The 18,616-nt window shown below is 40.5% G+C and overlaps 2 pseudogenes; both read right to left on the bottom strand.

Moving 5' to 3' along the window:
- Positions 1-15,342: 15,342 nt before the first annotated feature.
- Positions 15,343-16,245, bottom strand: LOC121459585 (annotated as a pseudogene).
- A 1,022-nt stretch (positions 16,246-17,267) lies between these two features.
- On the bottom strand, positions 17,268-18,359 carry LOC121459785 (annotated as a pseudogene).
- Between the last annotated feature and the right edge of the window lie 257 nt (positions 18,360-18,616).

The raw sequence follows: 18,616 nt of genomic DNA, 5'->3' as shown, positions 1-18,616 counted from the left end.
TTTCTTTCAGTTTGTTCATATGGAGGATTATGTTAATACATTTTCATATGTTGAACCATTCCTGTATCTCTGGGATGAAGACAACTTGGTCATGGTGGATGATATTTTTAATATGTTCTTGGACTTGGTTTGCCAGGATTTTACTGAGTATTTTGGCATCAATGTTCTTGAGTGAGATTGATCTGTAATTCTTCTTAATAGTGTCTTTTTGTGGTTTTTGAATCAGGGTAACTGTAGCCTCATAAATAGAGCTTGGCATTGTTCCATCTATTTCTGTTGTATGGAACCATTTAAAGAATATTGCTATTAGTTCTTCTTTAAAAATTTTGTAAAATTATGAGCTGAAAACATCTGGTACATACTTTTTGAGTGGGAGACTTTTAATGAATGTTTTTATTTCCCGAGTGGTTATATTTCGAATGATTTTGCTTGTCTGCTCTTAATTAAATTTTGGTATGTGATACTTACCAGAAAATTTTCTATTACTTTTAAGTTTTCCATTTTTTTTGAAGTAGAGGTATTCAAAATATGACCTCATAATTCCCTAGATTTCCTCCATGTCTGATTTATGTCCTCTTTTTGATTTCTTATTTTTTAATTTGGATATTCTTTCTGAAGTTTGGTTAGTTTGGAATGATATTTTTCAATTTTGTGATTTTTATCAAAGAATCAACTCTTTGTCTCATTGATCCTTGTACTGTTTTCTTTATTATTATTATTTTTTATTAATTTATTTATTTATTAAATATTTCTCCTCCTCCCCGCCACTGCCTCCCATTTCCCTCCTTCTCCCCCAACCAAGTCCCCCTCCCTCATCAGTCCAAAGAGCAGTGAGGGTTCTCTGCCCTGCGGGAAGTCCAAGGACCTCCCACTTTCTTCCAGGTCTAGTAAGGTGAGCATCCACAGAGCCAGTCTTGTACTGTTTTCTTTCTTTCTATTTTCTTAATCTCATCTCTCAATTTCATTATTTCCTGTCATCTAGTCTTCCTGTGTGAGTTTTCTTCTCTTTGGTCTAGAGCTTACAGGTGGTCTGTTAACTTTCTAATCTGGGATTTTTTCAGCTTTTTTATATAGGAATTTAGTGTTATGAACTTTCCTCTTAACACTGCTTTCATTGTGTCCCATAACTTTGGGTACGTTGTGTAGTCATTTTCATTGAACCTTACAAAGTTTTAATCTCTTTCTTTGTTTTTTTTCATTGACCCATTTGTGATTCAGATGAGTATTACTCAATTTTCATATGTTTGTTGGTGTAGGAAATTAGTGTGGGTGGTGAATGCTAACTTCTATTCATTGTTATCCAATAAGATACATGGGGTTATTCAATTATTTTTGGAATCTGTTGAAATTTTCTTTTTTATTGAATATATGGTCAATTTTGAGAAAATTCCATGGGGTGTAGAGAAGAAAAGAAGGTATGCTCTTATATCTTTGGATGGAATATCCTATGGATGTGTGTTAAGTCCATTTGAGTCATAACATCTGTTTAGTCCCTAATTTCTCTGTTAAGTTTCTGTCTGTCAGACCTATCCAGTGGTGAGAGTGAAGTGTTGTGGCCACCCACTATTAGTATGTGTGGCATAATATGTGATGTAAGCCTTAGAAGTGTTTCTTGTACATATGAAGGTGCCCTTGTATTTGGCACATACATGTTCAGTATTGAGATTTCCTCTTGATGGATTTTTCCTGTGACTAATATTAAATGTCCTTCTTTTTCTCTTTTGATTGATTTTAGTTTGAAGTCTATTGTGTTAGATATTTGGATAGCTACACCAGCTTGTTTCTTAGGTCCATTTTATTGGAAAATTTTCTCAACCCTTTATTCTGAGGTGATGTCTGTGTTTGAGGGTGAGATGTGCTTCTCTTTTTTTTTTTTTTTTTGGTTTTTAGAGACAGGGTTTCTCTGTGGTTTTGGAGCCTATCCTGGAACTAGCTCTTGTAGACCAGGCTGGTCTCGAACTCACAGAGATCCGCCTGCCTCTGCCTCCCGAGTGCTGGGATTAAAAGCGTGCGCCACCACCGCCCGGCTGAGATGTGCTTCTTGTATGCAGCAGAAGAATAAATTATGTTTTTGTATCCAATCTGTTAGTCTGTGTCTTTTCATAAGTGACTTGAGACCATTTATATTAAGGGATATTAATGACAAGGGATATTATTAATATAATATTAAGGGATATTAATGACAAGTGATTGCTAGTTCCTTTTTGTTGTTGGTGACATTATTGTCTTTGCTTTCTTTTATTTGGGATTTACTACTGTGAGATCATCTATTTTCTGTGATTTTGTGAATGTAGCTGACTTCCTTGGGTTGAAATTTTACTTCTAGTACTTTCCATTGTTATAGATTTGTAGCTACACATTATTTAAATCTGTTCCTGTCTTTTCTCCATCTATGGTAAATGGAAGTTCACTGTGTATACTAGCTGCCATCCATGGCCTATTAATGTCTTCATAGGGCTCAACCAGGACCTTCTGGCTTACATTGTTTCCATTGAAAAGTCAGGTGTATTCTAGCAGGTCTGCATTTATATGTTACTACACCTATTACCTGTGCAACTGTTAGTATTCTTTCTTAATTCTGCATGTATATTGTTTTGATTATTATGTAGCTAAAGGATTTTTTGTTGTTCAGCCCCCTTCCGAAGCCACATGAAAACCCATCATTTATGAAAATTTATATACTTCAACATCTTTATCACAATTTTAAGGACTCTCTTTAATGGCTCCCTGCCTGGACTGTTTTTATTTTGATTTGTTTGTTGGGGGGGGGGTGTTACACCAACCTGCTGAAGGCGTAAGTCATAAACAATGCCACACCAGTTTGGAATTATGATTAATAGGGTGGTATTTATTTAAAGGGGTAAAAACTTACAGATCACCGTCAGCCCTCTGTGCAACCAGGAAGGGAGTCTAGTCCAGCGGAGCAGGAAGTGAAGAGAGAGAGGAGAGGGAAGTGGCCGCTTTTTTAAAGGGAGAGAGACCATGCCCCAATGGGCTGGTAACTCAGCAGCTATAGGCTGGAGAAGTGGGAGGACCTCCCGCAACACCTCCCCCTTTTGTTTAAATAAGAGAGTTCTAAACCTACTATTAAATTATATACAATAAGTACAAATATCCTATTCTAACTAGCTTGGTCTTGTATAATAAATAACTTGCCCAAGACATGAGAGAAAGTAACTACATTTATATAATCTTCAACCCCATCGAAGATCTGAGAAGGGAAATAATGTTACCTGGGTAATTAGGAAGTTCAGTAAAACAACTTCCAAAACATGCAACAAATCACAGAGACAACTAGCTACCTGGGCAATCACCCAAAGTCAGATTAGCAGCGTTGAAGCAACCAACTTTGGCTAAGGCCTAACATAACTGACATACCATTTTCTAAGGCAAGCAACTTTTCAAAACTATCTTACCCTGTCTTGGCAGGATATGACAGTCCTGTTTTATCCATTGATGCACGCTCTGTATCTTTGTCAGTCGTTGAGGTATGGGCATTTCTTTGCCCAAAGGCCAGTTCTGCCAAAAAGAAAGGCTCCAGGTGGAGTGTCTTTGGTGCTCAACATTCTCTCGGGAATAGAGTGGTGTTGCCAGGAGCAATTGTGTCTCACTACCACAAAACTCTGAGTTAGATAAAAGGCCATTTTCTACAGCTCTTTGAAGAGGTCGAAGATTATCTATCTCTACTGAGTATAATCTCTATATATCTAAAGAACCTGATTAGTCTAATTATAAATGACAAACTTAGATGACTATTAATCTATATAATTCTCAATATCTATCTAACTTAAAGACTAAGAAAATAAATGACTGTGAAACAAATGAGGACAATGACCTCCAAATATAGACAATGTACAAATATACATTGCAGTAGGTAAATATATATCAATATACAAATATTATATAAGTATCTTAATCAGAGGTAGAAATGTACACTGCAATATGGTAAATATATACAATATATATATATATATCAATACAAAACATGTCAATACATAAAAAATGTTTTAAACAGAGGTAGAAACATGCATGCATACAATAGTCAATATAATTTAACTTTGTATCAATATACAAGAATCTATACCAATATATTTGTCTAAAAACAGTAACTCACAATTACAAATCTATTATCCCATCATCCCTCTTTTTTTTTCAAAATGATCCCTGAGCTTATAAAATTCCTCCCCCAACCCTCAATCATATACTAATTATAATCAACCCCTAAATGATGTCCCTAAATCCAAGGGCAAACTTAACTGGGAGAGGGGATGTCGTCCTCTAGAATTACTTCCAGCTGTCATGGGGGCGACGTTCTTTCTGGGGGATCCTGTGAAAGTAAAATGATGGTTAAATTTCAAGATCAATTGATGGAGGAAGGTCATTGGCTAATAAAGGCACTGCCCTGGCCCATTTTATTGGTTAGAGGATAGGTGGGAGGAGAAAACAGGACAGAACACTGGGAGGAAGAGGAAGTGAGGTCAGAGACTCCACAGTTCTCTCCGGAGCAGACGCCTCAGCAGAGACGCCATGCCCTGCTCCCTGGCAGACACACGCGATGAAGCTCCGACCCAGGATGGACATAGGCTAGAATCTTCCTGGTAAGCGCACCTTGGGGTGCCACACACAGATGATTAGAAATGGGCTAAATTAACATGTGAGAATTAGCGTAGAAGAGAATGGGCCAAGCAGTGATTAAATGAATACAGTTTCCGTGTAATTATTTCGGGCATAAGCTAGCCGGGCAGGCGGCCGGGGTGCTGGGGACGCAGCCCCGCCGCCGCCCCAATTACTACAATCAATGTCTTTTAAAATTGCAAATAGTCTCTGAGTATTTTGTGCAGGTCTGGCCAAAATGTTGTATAAGATGTGCACCATTTCAGCTAACCAAGTTGGAACTGTCTGGTGCAGCTGGTACCCAAAGCAGGTCTTGTAGTAGCGCTATCAGTATCATGACATCATATCAACCAGGTGGAGTTGTTGTTATGGGGCCCCATCTTCTTCCTGGAAACTTCAAATGCCACTTCAGGAAAAACTCATTGTTCATTGTGAAAAACTTAAACATTAATCATATATATATATATATATATATATATATATATATGTATTCAATGAAAGGCATGATAGATATATTCAATGAAAAGTATGATAGATATGAAGAAAAGCAAAGATGTTTTCTAAACTCATATTTCTTTCTGTCCCATATCATGGCTCTTGACATGAGACAGAAACTCCAGAAACTCTGGGTTTTTCTCTTACTAACAGGCTTGGAATTGGAGAGGGACTGAGCCAGAGTCCAACTTCAAAACCAGCTTTATAAATTTAGAAATATGGTTTAATATTACTTACACAACCCGTTCAGTTTTCTTGATATTTCCTATTGGACAGGTATTTTTCCATCTGTCACTATCCAAACATCCAGGGTCCCTTGAATTTTTCAAAGATGAGTGTTTTCCTGTGGAGATAGGAACAGAACCCTGCCCCCATTCTATATGTTTTTCTTACCACCTGTATGAATATCATCATTGTGGATGAGTTATCATTTCTCCTTTCCCAGAGGTTTCTCCTCTTCAAATCGAAACTTTATTAATTTTAATGGTATCCACAATTTTTCTTCTCCTGTGGAAACAAGAGCAAAACCCCTTCCCCAACGTAGCACATCTCCTGGCTTCCACTGAGAGGTCAGCACATCTTTGAAATAAATCAGTTGATTTAGTTCAGCAGACTTTTCCATTATCCAGTGTCTTTCTGCTGCTGTCGTTCCTTTCTCATTAGCGTTAAGAAAATTCAAGGTTAATAAAGCATTATGTAATCTATTTCTGGGGGTATTTACGGTCCCTTTCTGTTTGTTCAGCATATCCTTTATAGTACAATTTGATCTTTCTATAACTGCCCGACCTGTAGGATTATTTATTATACCTGTAATGTGTTTTATATTATAATAATCAAAAAAGCATTTCATTTTCTTAGATACATATGCTGGACCATTATCTGTCTTTATTTGTGCAGGTATACCCGTGATGGCCATAACTTCCAATAAATGTGTGATTACTGAATCAGCCTTTTCTGAGCTCAGGGCAGTAGCCCATTGAAAACCTGAAAACGTGTCTATGGTGTGGTGTACATATTTTAATTTACCAAATTCCATAAAGTGGAACACATCCATCTGCCAGATTTCATTTCTCTTAGTGCCCTTTGGGTTACTCCCTGCAGGCAATGGTATTTGATTATAGAAAGAACAAGTAGGACATCTCTTTATAATGTCCTTAGCTTGTTGCCAAGTAATGGAAAATTCTTTCTTTAGGCCTTTATTATTGACATGATGTTTCTTATGAAATTCTGAGGCCTGCAACACACTTCCAATCAATAATTGATCTATCTCAGCGTTGCCTTGGGCTAGAGGACCAGGCAGACCTGTATGGGACCGGATGTGTGTTATGTATATCCGACAAAGCCTGTTCCTGATTATGTCTTGTACCTGGATAAACAATGAAGTCAACTCTGTGTCATCTGGTATAAATTCAGCGGTTTCAATATGCAAGATAACTCTTTCTGCATATTGTGAATCTGTAACTATATTAAGAGGTTCTTTAAAATCCCTTAGCACCATAAGAATGGCATATATTTCTGCCTTCTGGACAGAATTATAAGGGCTTTGTTCCACCTTACTCAATTCATCTGACTTGTAACCTGCTTTCCCTGATTTATTTGCATCAGTATAGAACGTACGGGCTCTAGTTATTGGAGCATCAAGTACAATTCTCGGAAGAATCCAAGAAGTACTTTTTATGAGGTTAAGTCTACCACTTTTGGGATAGTTGCTATTAATTTCTCCCAAAAAAATAGCACAAGCTCTTTGCCACAGTTCATTGTCTTCCCATAACTTTTTTATTTCTTCAGTAGTAAAAGGCACTATAATTTCTGCTGGGTCTATACCTTCTAGTTGAAGAAGTCTCAGCTTACATTTTATAATTAATTCTTAGGCTTTTTCCACATAAGTTTTTAATTTTTTACTTGGATTATTAGGTATAAATATCCACTCTAAAATAATATCTTCCCTCTGCATTAGAATCCCTGTAGGAGAAATTCTGGAAGGCAATATGACTAGGATGCAGCTAAGATTTAGGTTCACCCTATCCACATGTGCCTCCTGTAATTTTTCCTCAATCGTTGTCAGTTCCTTTTCTGCTTCAGCTGTCAGTTTTCTTGGACTATTCAAATCTTTATCACCATCTAAGGTTTTGTTTAAATGAACTATTAGATCAGGTGTTATCCCAACAGCTGGTCGTAGACTGGAAATGTCTCCTAACAATCTTTGGAAGTCATTAAGAGTCTTTAACTGGTCTCTCCTAATTTGTGCCTTTTGCGTTTTAATTTTCTCTAACCCTATTCTGTAACCTAGGTAATTAATAGAATTTCCTCTTTGAATCTTTTCAGGGGCAATTTGTAATCCCCACCTAGGCAAGACTTTCTTTACTTCTTCAAACATCCTTTCTAAAGTATCTTTATTTGAATCAGATAACAAGATGTCATCCATGTAATGATAAATGATGGACTTGGGGAATTGTTTACGAATTATTTCTAATGGCTTACTTACAAAATATTGGCACAGTGTAGGACTATTGAGCATACCTGTGGGAGGACAGTCCATTGATATCTCCTATTAGGCTGAGAATTATTATAAGTAGGCACAGTGAAGGCAAATTTTTCTCTATCCTTTTCTTGTAACGGTATAGTGAAAAAACAATCTTTCAAATCAATAACTATAAGAGGCCATCCTTTTGGTAACAGAGAAGGCAAAGGAATTCCAGATTGTAGTGGGCCCATAGGTTGAATTACTTTGTTGACAGCTCTTAGATCTGTCACCATTCTCCATTTACCATATTTCTTTTTTACAACAAACACAGGAGAATTACAAGGGCTGGTTGATTCTTCAATATGGTGAGCATCTAGTTGCTCTTGTACCAGCTGTTCCAATGCCTGTAGTTTATCTTCAGCTAGAGGCCATTGTTTGGTCCATATTGGCTTCTCAGTTAGCCATTTTAAAGGTAGGGCTGTTGGTACCTCTAAAGGTTTGGTATTTGCTGTATGTTCTTGTACAGCCTGAATGGCTGGTGACCTTTTTCCATAATACCTCATCATATCCTTCCCAGAATTATGAGTTCCTGGAAATACAGGAATGTTTATCTGGGTATTCCATTGCTGTAGCAGGTCATGGCCCCATAAATTTATGGCAATATTGGCTATAAATGGCCTTAGTCTTCCTATTTGCCCTTTTGGCCCTATGCATTCAACCCATCTTGTGCTTTGTTTTACACGAGATAGGGTTCCAATTCCCAGGAACTGAACATCTACCTCTTGAAGAGGCCAATTCGGATGCCAAGATTCTGGGGTAATGATACTTACATCCGCACCTATGTCTAATAAGTCTTCAATAAAAGTGCCATTTATACAGACTCTTAGCTTTGGTCTTTTATCATTAATAGAAGTCTGCCAAAATACACGTTTACTCTGTCCTACTGGGTTTTTTGACTCATCCTCCACACATAATTCTTCATTTAGACCAGTATTACTTTTTACAGCAGAAATTGGAGCTTTTAATTTTCTTGGTGAGGCACGTTCTCCACTGTGACTGGGAACGACTGGGCCACTGTTGGCTTGGGGGCCTGCGAGAGGCCCCGCAAGGAGTTTCCCGATGATATCAGATTGCCCCGTCTGTCTGTTGTTGACCTACATTCGTTGGACCAATGCCTGCCTTTACCGCATCTCCTACATATACCTGAAGGCCGAGGTCTCCTATTTTTGTCATTCCCAGAAGAGATATTATTCCTAGAAATTCTTTGCCTGCAATCCCTTTGCAAATGTCCTAATTTACCACAATTAAAACACCTGGCAGTTTGATGTCTCCTCATTGCTTTGGAAATCACTTCTCCTACCCAAGGTTCATCATTATAGCTAAACGTCTCAACATTCATCGTATGCTGAATCCATTCATCCATAGGTGCTGATCTAGACTTTAAAGGCCCAATTACCTTTTTGCATTCTATGTTTGCATTCTCCAAAGCTAGAGATTCAAGAAGTATTCATCTAGCTTCTGGGTCTGTTACCCCTATGTCCAGAGCCTTAATTAATCTTTGCAAAAAGTCAATAAAGGGTTCTCTCTGTCCCTGCCTAATTCTGGTATATGATTCAACCCTTTTTGCTGGATCTTGTATCCTATTCCAAGCATTGAAAGCTGCTTAGTGATATAGACACAGTACTTCATCATCATTAAGAGCTTGGACCTGTGGATCAGCATATTCTCCTGCACCAAGAATTTGATCTTGGGAAACCTCAACACCTTTTGCTCTTCCTTGCTGTTCCATATGTTTGGATTCTTCTCTGAAATAAATTCCAAACATCAAGGAAGGTCCATTATCTAAAACTGCAGACAGTAACTGATGGAAATCATGGGGTGTAGCTCTAGCATTAGAAGCCCAAGTCCTTATCATTTCCTTTACGTATGCAGAGTGCAAGCCAAAATTAACAATAGCTTGCTTAATTTCTTTTAGCTCATTCATTGCTATTGGTGTCCATCTAGCTTCTCTGACTCCCTTTGAGCCTTTAGAAGTTGACGCTTTGTCAGAATTAAGTATAGGGTATGCTGCTAAAACCTTGGGTAAGCCAGTTCTAATAGCTGGTGTTGGCATTGTAACCTGTCCTTGTGCCTTATTACTCTGTTCACCAGCTCCAATAATTTCTTCAATCATTTCAAGTCTTTTTATTATTGTCTTTATTCTTGTCTCTTTTGAATCCTGAATCTCCTGACTTGCATGAGTTTCTAGTAAAGATTGTATGATTCTTAGGAGTGGCATGATCTTCCTAAATGATAGAATACACAAAAGAATACTGAAACCTAGTAACCAGTAAATTAAGTTAGCCCCATAGTCATATAAACCTTGCATGATATAACCCATTGTATTGGTAACCAGAACAGTAAAATTCGCGTTGGAAACGAAAACTGCCATATTACCTATTATCCAGCAGGTGGCACTGTTGCCAAGTCGCGACGAAAACAGGGTCCTGTTTCAGAGTCTGCCTAGTATTTGTTAAAAACTGGAAAATGTAAGTTGCTCAACAAAGTAAACGTAATTAAATCAATTCCAGAGACGGAACCAGAACTCCAGAATCCAGGGGTAGAGAAGAGCAACCTGGAAGCCTCTTATGCCTCCACGTGACAGAGTCACCCTGAGGGGTTGCAGCTTTCAGCAACTGCATGCTCTGGTTCGTGCCACTTAAGAGCTGTGCTTGCATGGGAGATTTAAAAACGACTCAGAAAAGAGCAAACCATGCGGGCAGAGACTACGCGGGCCTGTGGAGTTTAAATTCACGTGGGGAGGCCAAGGCCGCTGCTGCAAGGCACAGGCGGCGGCTGAGGAAGGAAGGGCTCCCGCCAAGCCGAACTCGCGGCTGGCAGCTGAGCAGGGAAAGGAGAGGTTCTAAAACCAAACGTTGGGTGCCAATTGAAAGCATAAGTCATAAACAATGCCACACCAGTTTGGAATTATGATTAATAGGGTGGTATTTATTTAAAGGGGAAAAAACTTACAGATCACCGTCAGCCCTCTGTGCAACCAGGAAGGGAGTCTAGTCCGGCGGAGCAGGAAGTGAAGAGAGAGAGGAGAGGGAAGTGGCCGCTTTTTTAAAGGGAGAGAGACCATGCCCCAATGGGCTGTTATCTCAGCGGCTATAGGCTGGAGGAGTGGGAGGACCTCCCGCAACAAACTGCAATGTCTCTCATTCTCAATCATGGTTCTGCAAAAGAAGCTTCCTTGCCCCAAGCAACTAGCAGTAGCAGGGATCACGAAATTTCACATGGACTTCCATATTTATGCATTTGGGATGTGAGCACTCTATTAGTTGTGGAGTTAGGGAAAAACATTTTTTCAGTCTAAAAGCAGCTGTTTTCTCCTGTTGCCACATGTTCTCTGCTTTTCAGGAGATTTTCAGTTTTGTAAGGCCCACTTATTAATTGTTGACCTTAGTGTAGTCTCCTGTTTCAATATATTCAAGGCTGTTCCCTACCTCCTCTTCTGTCATCTTCACTACAAATGGTTTTATGTGAGGCTTTTGAACCACTTGGACTGGAGTTTTCTTCAGGTTGTTGAATATGGTACTCTCTACTTTCTTCTCCACATTGAAATCCGGTTAGAGTGCCACCGTTTCCCATTGTATATTTCAGTTTCCCATTGTATATTTCTGGCTTCTTTATAAAATATCAGGTATTCATATATATTCAGATTTGTATCTGGGTCTTTGATTCAAATCCCTTGATTAACATGTTTATTTTTGACAATATCATTAGGGTTTTGTTACTATAGCTATGGGATATAATTTCTAGTACCTTGTGCATTATTCATGGAATGCCTGCATTTTCTCTGCATTGTGTCACTATTACCTGAAGAGAAAACATTTTATGTTGATGTGTAGTTACTCTTTCAAATAAGTTATGTGTAATTATTGGTCCATGCCTGATGTGTATCATGACTTCTGGAGCAGCAACCTAGGAAAGAAGAGAAAGCTGCCTATGGAGAGACGCTTATGCCTTTCAATTTAATTTGAGTTACTGTGCACATATACTCTTCATGTACATTATCAATGTTAGGGCATAAAAAACTCTATAGGTAGCACCACCTGAACGAATCAGAAAAAGAATAGCCCCTAGAGGTATAAGCACCACCTAAACTAATTGGAAGAAGAAATTGAGTAGTTAGTCTTCCAACTAAAATGCCCCAATCCCTAAGCCCTGAGCCCTAAGCTACACTCACTCCCTGTCTGTCTCTCCCTGTGGGTCTCAGAGAAGAGCACCTGGGCAAGGATCTTCCAACTGCACTTGTCCCGGCCATGACTCAGGTAGACCTGGAGCTGGTAACACAGAGCATCAGTTATCTGCTTGGTCATCTCAGGGATGTCCTGGAACAGCACAATGCTTATGCCAGAGGGCTCTTTGGGAAAGACCATCAGACATGGCTCCAGCTGTCAGTTTACCAAGCACAGCTGCTGGTACATGGACAGCAGAATCTGGAAGGAGACAAGCCCATCCCAGCTGCACTCTTCAGCAGGAAACTCTAAATTTACAGTGGATGGACGGCTGAGGTGGCACATAGTCATTTAGCAATGGTGGTGCCTCTTTGTCTCTCACCATTTCCAGTGCCCCAATCTTCAGGGAGAAGGCCCAGCAGGCACTCAGCACCAGAACAAAGGACACCTGGGGTGCCAGCCTTGCTGGCATGGCAGCCACAAATGCCTCTAGGGATTCCTTGCATCACCAAAGCAGGCTGGCCTTGCCCTGCTAGGGACTATGGAGGGCACCTTATGTTCCTTTGCCTTTGGGACTCCAGGAGGAGAGGATTCCCCTGGGGCTGTGTGCTCTGAGAGGAGGGCCTTCCTTGCCTCAGGCCTGACTCTTCTGCAGCCAGGAGCTCTGGAGCCCCATGGCAGAGGTGGCAACTTCCATCTGGCACAGGAGTAGCCATCTCTTTAAGGGAAGTGGTCCTCTGCCTCTAGGCCATCCCTCTGTGGCAGGTTATTGCAAACATGCCTTCAATCTCCATCCAGACAACGATGAACACGGACGCCTGCTTCTTGTGCTCTTCAAATACCTGGGCTGCATGGCCTCTAAGTCGGACTGGAGCATCTCCTCCAGCTCCAATAACATGGTAACTCCAGTGGCCAGCTTCTCCTGTTCTCCCTACCTCACTGCACCAAACCCTATTCAATCCCCACAAATGGTAAGGCCTCCATGAAGAGTCAACAAAGCCTGGCACATCCATATTGAATTCCAAATTTGTTGTACAAATTTTAACTCCCACAAGCAGTGGAGGAATAGTCCCCTTGCTCTACATCCTCACCAGCATGAGCTGTCACTTGTGCTATTGATCTTAGCCATTCTGACATATGCAAAAAAAAAGTACTTTTGATTTTACATTTCACTAATTGCTATAAATTTTGAACATCTCTCTAGGTGTTTCTCAGCCATTTGAGATTGCTCTAAGGAGAATTATGATTATATCTGTATCCCGTCTTTAAGTGGATTTCTTGTTGTCTAATGTCTTGAGTTCTTTTTACCTCAATACAATTAGTTTGTTAATTATTGGGAATTTTATCAATTTACACTGTTCACACTCTCTTCCCATTCCTCCAAGGTTTACCCTTTTCACTTTATGCCTTTCCAGAGAGAGAGAGAGAGAGAGAGAGAGAGAGAGAGAGAGAGAGAGAAATACACCATGCCAAATTTGTGTTTTCGTATACTCATTGGAACATGGTCAAACTCCCAGCGGCCATATCCTTAAAGATTGCTGAGTCCTTTCCCACCCTCCTGTCACACAGGAAATCCCATCATTTGTGAAGATCTATATCCTACAGCATCTTTATCACAATTTTTAGACTCTCTTCAAAGGCTCCCTCTCTGGACTGTCTTTATTTTGATTTGTTTGTTCGGTGGAAGAGGTTGTCCCAGCAGCCTTCAATGTCTCTCATTCTCCATTACGCAGAAGAAGCTTCCTTGCCCCCAAAACTGGCAGCAGCAGGGATCACAGACTTGCAGACTTGCAGACTTTTACATGGACTTGCAGTCTTTTTAGATTTGTGATTGATCCAACTGTTAGATGTATGATTAGGGGAAATCAGTTTCCAGGCTGTAAGCAGTTGTTTTGTCCTCTTGCCTGCCAGTGGTCTCTGCTTTCCAGGAGATTTTAGTTTTTGTGAGGTCCCTTTTATGAATTGTTGATCTTAGTGCCTGCACTATCACTGCTTTGTTTAGGAAGGAGTCTCCTGTGGCAATGCATTCCAGGCTCTTCCCTAGCTTTTCTTCTATCAGGTTCACTATATATGGTTTTATGTGAGGCTTTTGAATCACTTGGACTGGAGTTTTTTTCAGGCTGAAAAATATGGTGTGTTATCTTCTTTTTTTCAACATACAATAGGCTCACTACTTTTTGCTTTACAGATAGTATCAACATATGAGTGAGTCCATACCATGCTTATATATCTGGGTCTGGGTTACCTCACTCAGTATTGGTTTTTCTCATCCCATCCATTTGCATGCATATATCAAGATGTCATCAATTTTTAATTTTTAATGATTTATTAGATTCTGAAATATTAAACATAAAATTGGATTTGGGAGCATAGGTAATGATGGTGGTAAGACAAATAATAGTGAACAAGGACAACAGACAAATCTCCTATAGTAAATATTCCTCCCGTTTGTGTATTTGAAGGATCTTGGACTTGTTAATACCGCTTACAAATCAGGCTTGTGACGTTGGTCCAGACAAAGTGAGCCCTGTTTACTGGGCAGTGTTTGGAGGATGGGAAGAGTGCATGGAAACATTGCTGCAGAATGGTTACAGCCCAGATGCACAGATGTGCTTGGTCTTTGGATTCAGTTCCCCTCTGTGCACAGCTTTCAAAAGGAGTAAGTATATTTGTTACATTTTGCTTATATTTAATAACCAAATGACTTTTCTTCATAGTGACACTTGGTGTCTCTTTTAGCACTAATTTGCTAATCTACAAAAGGCCTGCTTCAGGATATGTGTTCAATCTAGCAGAAGTGAGGTTGATAACACCAGGTTATTTACCTTTTTCTTCTTGAAACTGCATTATACTTTTAGTATAACACTGTTGGGAAATACTTTAAATATATTAATATAAATGCTTAGGCCTACTCTGATGTCTTTGAAATAATTCAAGATTCAAAATTGTACTTATTAAGTAAGGAAGTAACTGCTTCAGGTGTTTTAACTATAAAAATTTTTATTTATTTATTATTTTATAACCCTTACAATAAAACCTTGGTTTCAGGTACTTTTTTTTATTACTTTTTAATGTACATGGGCATTTTGCCTGCATGTAGTCTATGCACTGCATTCACACAATGTCCACAGAGGCCAGAAAAGGGAACTGGAGCTGCGGATCATTGTTAGCTGCTGTACTGGAAATCGAACCTGGGTCCTCTGGTGTAGCAGCCAATCTTCTTAACTGCTGAGCCATCTCTCTGGCCCCAGTAATCTTACTTTTGACTTGTCTGAGATTTAGAGGTAGGAACTATCAGTGAGGACAACCTATATCTCTTGACAATCTGTCCCTGGCTTCTTTCATTCTCTTGGCCAAAAGTTTATCATATTCTGCAGCCTCCTCTTACTGTCTTTGTGTGTTGTTCCTTCAGAGCAATAGGTTGGCATCTATGCTGTAGTACACTTGGATAACAAAAGCCTAAATCATGGGGGTTTTGGTCCTGGGTTTCTTAGATTTTTTTCTAGGTGTGTACAAGGTTTTATAGGTACTTTGTAAACATCAGAATCAATTGGGTCGTTTTCTACAAAAGCCTGATGTCATATTACAAAACCAGGAACCACTACTTTCCCAGGTACTCTGATGAAGGGCAGAGAAAATATCCACATAACTGATGTTTAGGTGAGAAGGCAGAAAGATGATCTCAGTCAATTTGATTTTCCAGGGAAGGAAGCCTAAGGTGCTATCCACAGGACCATACTTCAATACTAACTCAGGGTCAGGGAAACCATGTGAACTAAGTAAGCCGTCTAGCAGATCTACATCCAAATCTCTGGATGTCCTCTGATGCTGAGCAAAAGTCCTGAGCAGCTCTCAGAATATACACTTTTTCAGCTCCTGGGGACAGCACCTTCACTGCTGAAGGGCAATTTAATACTTGGTGGTCTTTGTCATTACTACTTGCAAATTCTGGTTATTATTTGCAACAATCTCGGCCCAAAAGTTCCTATTGTTGTTTCACAATTTCATCCATCAATCTGGAGTTATTTCTCTTGAACAGGCCTTGGTGGTCTTAGACACTAATGTAGAGATCCCCAAGGCCATACACCACACCACTGAGGCTCACGGTGTCTGAGAAGCTGGGCTCATGCTCCTTTTTAGTGACCACCAGGCCCATACACAGTAGCTGCTTCTGCAGGGACCCGCCCTCCAAAGACCAGCACAGCCTGGGTGGGGTGACAGCCAGCCTGGGGCCCAGTGAGGGTGCAGGTGATGATGCTGGTTCCTGCCAATGGCCAGGGCTTGCTCAGCTTGAAGCCCAGCAGTGCTAAGACCACAGTGGAGGCAGCACAACAGCAGCTGCTCCAGATCCAGTTCCAGGGGAAGCAAAGGCAGAGCCAGGAAGTGAGCACTCTGCAGGTAGAGCAGCACTTGCAGCACCTGCCACACCAGCTCCCACAGCCCGGTCATTCTCCCATGGCGTTGGGACACCGTCTCCTCCTTCCCCTCCATCCCACATCCCCGGGCCTGAGCCCCTCATCACTGCCAACTCCTCACCTAGCCCCCACTGCCATCTTCCTCCGCCCTCCTAAGTCTGTCTATTTATGGCTTCCTGACAACAAATTGGTGACATCCCCGACCACTAAGGAATGGTAATATCTCTCAGTTCAGGAATATCACTTTAGTATCCACAATATATCACTAACAGATTGGTGCTTTCTATCTCCAGTTCTCCTTGTAACCCCACCCCTGACTCCTGTGACCATAGATGCTATCATTTTAATGCTGCAGAAGTGGCTCCAAGCATACTACAAATTTCATTGACTTTCTTGAACTCATTGTTATGGATAGCTTGCTGTGATATAACTTAAGTCTGTCCAAACATTTTCACTGTCCCAGACAGACGACTAGATAAAAAAAAAAAAAAAAAACACTTGTCACCAAGTCTGGCAACCTGAGTTTTCTTGCTTGTAGATACCATATTTTTGTCTATTTCTAACATGAAACACCACAGTGGTGAAAAAATAGCCTTCAGAAAGGTTTTTTGTTTTGTTTTGTTTGTTTTTTTAGATAGAAAGATTTTCTTTATTAATGACCCCAACCATATTTCTTTAGATACAGGAGTTTTGAACTCAAATACTTGGAAGAATACAAGTTAAGATTGCATTATCTGCAACTCATTACCAGTAACATATTGCAAAGCAAACAGATTGGAAAAGGGAAAAAGGAAGGGGAGTGAGAAAGGGAAAAATAAAAGAAGGGAAATAAGTTGATCAAGTGGAAATTTTTTTCTTTTCTTAAATTATTGGGAACTGTGAAGTCTTTGCAAGCACAGTTCGTTTCTGCAGATTATTTGCCAAACTCGTACAAAATGGAACCCACACGTAGAATCCCTTAAGAACCTGGAGAGGTGCAACATGAAGAGCTACAATTATCCAGTAGCAAGCAGTCCGGCCTTCCATCAACAGAGCTTCTTCCTCAGTTCCCAAGCGTTAGCGGGATGAAAATGTCTTCCCCGTGAATGTTTTCATTACTTTTTTCTCTGCATCTGGGTGTGCACGATTGAGCACCTTAAGGAAGTCAGATGGTTTTGCTCGCATGCGTGTATGAATATAGGCCTTGAGTACTTAATGTGGTAGTGCAGATAGTCCCAGAACGTGTGGATCAGGTTGATGGTGTTGTCTCGAGCAGTGGCATTGGTGTGGCGAGGGGAGAGCACGAAGGTGATGTAGCCAGTGTTGTCACCCACGGCAGTATCTGTGTCTTTCAGCTCTAGAGGAGGTTCCCTGTGGTTAAAAAGGACCTGGGGGGCTGGGCTCTTCGTCCTTCTTTGAACTCTTGCATGAAGACCTTTCCAATGACAACATCGTTATCATCCTTAAACACTGTGCTGAAGACTACCGTGACTCTGTCTTTTTTAGATTCAACAGACATGGTCTCATCCTCCTGGCAATGGATAACCACTCTGTTCCCTCCTTCCTTGTCCTCTTCTTGGAACTGAAAGTATTTCTCAAAGACAGAGGCAAAGCAATTTTGCTTCAACATGCCAGCCTGCTGCACAATAGAATCCTTGGATGCAGGCAGATTTTCAAGGTCATATAGCAAAGAAACATTGTATCCCGATTCTAGGTTTACCAAGAAACTCCCATATACTCTCTTTAATAACTCATCAGCACCATGGGCCTGAAGTTCCTTGTAGAATTTCAAAGGAATACTGACCATCACCTGTAGGGTTAATCCAGCCCCTTAGGGGCGGGCTTGCCTCGGGCGAATGTTGACTGATAAATCGGGTGTGCAGGAGCCTGTGTGTCCCTTTTCCTGCTTGCTGTGCTACGGGAACCTCGGTTCTGTAAGTTTATTTCTTCATTAAAGCTGTATATATTTCTTTACAATCTGCCTGCATTTATTTACGCCGCTACAATCACCTTTGTTTTGTCTCCATTAGGATTTGAAATATGATAAAGGACACTATCAAAATCTGCAAATGTTACTTTTACAGCTTCTGGCTTGTTTCCGAAGGCCGTGTTCTGGAAGGAGAGTGAGATCTCCTCGATGATGCGATTGTTCACCTCCAGCAGGATCATGGCGGAGGCTGCCCCTGAAGCTTTAACCCGCCTGCCAAGCCACCGCTGCCTCCACCGCCGCCTCACCCACGATCCCGGTCCCCCAAGAAAGGTTTTTACTGGGCTTTAGCCTTTAAATCTCTCTCTTGCTCAGATGAGTCACTTACTCAGATTGTTCACCGTTTAGGTGATGAGCTGTCTCTCTATGTCATACTTCATTCTTGGTGTTTGTGTCTGCAGGATAGACTTTTTTCCCCGCTAGGATCGGAAGTGTTTCC

The sequence above is a fragment of the Microtus oregoni genome, unplaced genomic scaffold, assembly GCF_018167655.1.
Source record: "Microtus oregoni isolate MIOR12 unplaced genomic scaffold, Mior012 000019F_ref0000042, whole genome shotgun sequence".
NCBI lineage: Eukaryota > Metazoa > Chordata > Mammalia > Rodentia > Cricetidae > Microtus > Microtus oregoni.
The sequence above is the reverse complement of the archived record's forward strand: the minus strand, read 5'-3'. Positions and strand labels throughout refer to the sequence as shown.